A 1,011-nucleotide genomic window follows, 5' to 3' on the forward strand; every position below is an offset into this window, starting at 1 on the left:
GCCCCATTGACTCCAATGGAGAGACGCCCATTGACACCAGCTGGGATCTGGCCCCATTGACTCCAGTGGAGAGACGCCCATTGACACCAGTTGGGATCTGGTCCCATTGACTCCAATGGAGAGACGCCCATTGACACCAGCTGGGGTCTGGCCCCATTGACTCCAATGGAGAGATGTCCATTGACACCAACTGGGGTCTGGCCCCATTGACTCCAATAGAGAGATGCCCATTGACATCAGCTGGGGATCCGGCCCCATTGACTCCAATGGAGAGACGCCTATTTCCCTACAGCCCCCCCCCCGAATTTCCCCCCCCCCTCCCGTTTTGTGAATTAGTTGCATGCAGTGTTGCCAATTTAGTGATGGTTTGCAAATTCGAATTGAAATTGAAACATCAATATATTCTTTAAAAACATAAAACGTGTACGATACAATGCGTGTATCTGCAAAAGTATCATAGATTTGAAAAGCATGAACATAGAGTAGCTTCCTTATACCGCTGTTGTTGTTATGACGATGTCAGTGCATTCGTTTCGGTGACGTTGGCCAAATTACGATTTGTAAGCAAAGGCTAAATGAGCTTTTCCTGACAGCCAGTGACAAGCTGGGGGCTGGGGGGCAAGGCTTGAAGACCAGGTTGTATTTACACTCACACCTAATCTACCTAGGTGTCCAGCACACAGAGCTGTGTTACCCAAGCGATAGATTTTGGCTGGGGTTGGGTTACAAATCGCTTGAATGTGCGGGGCGGGAGGGATGAAATGTTATTCTTATTGTACGAGTAAAGGGCAGCAGAACTGTACTTAGCCTGTGCTGATTGAGGGCATTGAGAGAGGGTGGGGACAGGTGTTTTGTTTGATGGTCTGCCTGAGTCAAGAGTCCTAACCCACCAGCCCCCACTCCCCTCCCAGAGCCGGGGAGAGAACCCAGGAGTCCTGGCTCCCAGCCCCCCCCGCTCTAACCACTAGACACCACTCCCCCTCTCCACTGTTTAAAGACAGAGCTGATTAG

This window comes from Mauremys reevesii, linkage group 14 (genome assembly GCF_016161935.1).
Source record: "Mauremys reevesii isolate NIE-2019 linkage group 14, ASM1616193v1, whole genome shotgun sequence".
NCBI lineage: Eukaryota > Metazoa > Chordata > Testudines > Geoemydidae > Mauremys > Mauremys reevesii.